At 45.8% G+C, this 928-nt stretch overlaps 1 non-coding gene across 1 annotated transcript; it reads left to right on the forward strand.

Moving 5' to 3' along the window:
* The first annotated feature begins 580 nt into the window (after positions 1 to 580).
* On the forward strand, positions 581 to 652 carry TRNAN-GUU. The gene has a single exon. It is a non-coding gene; the product is annotated as a tRNA-Asn (tRNA).
* The last annotated feature ends 276 nt before the right edge of the window (positions 653 to 928 follow it).

A 928-nucleotide genomic window follows, 5' to 3' on the forward strand; every position in this document is an offset into this window, starting at 1 on the left:
GCTAGGGCCGCGCGGCCAGGGCCTGGGCCGCGCCGCCCTGGCGCGTCGTCGCCTCGTGGCCCCACTTCGTGTCTCCTCCGGTCTTCTGGAAGCTCCGTGGAAAAATAGGACCCTGGGCGTTGATTTCGTCCAATTCCGAGAATATTTCCTTACTAGGATTTCTGAAACCAAAAACAGCAGAAAACGAGCAATCGGCTCTTCGGCATCTCGTCAATAGGTTAGTGCCGGAAAATGCATAATAATGACATGTAATGTGTATAAAACATGTGAGTATCATCATAAAAGTAGCATGGAACATAAGAAATTATAGATAGGTTTGGGACGTATCACCCTTTTAGGTAGTATCAGTCGAAGACTGATTTTAACACGGGAACTACAAACCACTTTGTTGATGTTTTATTCGAAAGGGCCGGACCAGACCTATATATATTATAATGAAAGTAATCGAGCTCATCCTAACGAACGAACGATTTGAACCTTGTTCCTACACGACCTGCTCAAATCGATCAGGCATTTGCCATCTATCTTCATTGTTCAACTCTTTGATGAAAAGATGTAAAAACCAAGAATCCCCCCTTGTTCCTCAATAGCTCAGTGGTAGAGCGGTCGGCTGTTAACCGACTGGTCGTAGGTTCGAATCCTACTTGGGGAGAACGACGGGAATTGAACCCGCGCATGGTGGATTCACAATCCGTACTTCTCCGATACCGATACCAAACCTAGCTTGAGATCGATCACAGGCATGTGGTGAACCATACCGAGAGAATGAGTACTGAAATGAACCATATCGAGCTGTGGTCGCCAGCAGATTTAGTAATGTGCCAGGAAAAATTGGTACAAGAAAGATCTTTCCTATTTGCCATGTTTCACATGGCGCATGTGGTTAGCCTCATGAAATCCCCTAAGCGGGTTTTCTTGATAAGATTCA

The sequence above is a fragment of the Lolium rigidum genome, chromosome 4, assembly GCF_022539505.1.
Source record: "Lolium rigidum isolate FL_2022 chromosome 4, APGP_CSIRO_Lrig_0.1, whole genome shotgun sequence".
Lineage (NCBI taxonomy): Eukaryota > Viridiplantae > Streptophyta > Magnoliopsida > Poales > Poaceae > Lolium > Lolium rigidum.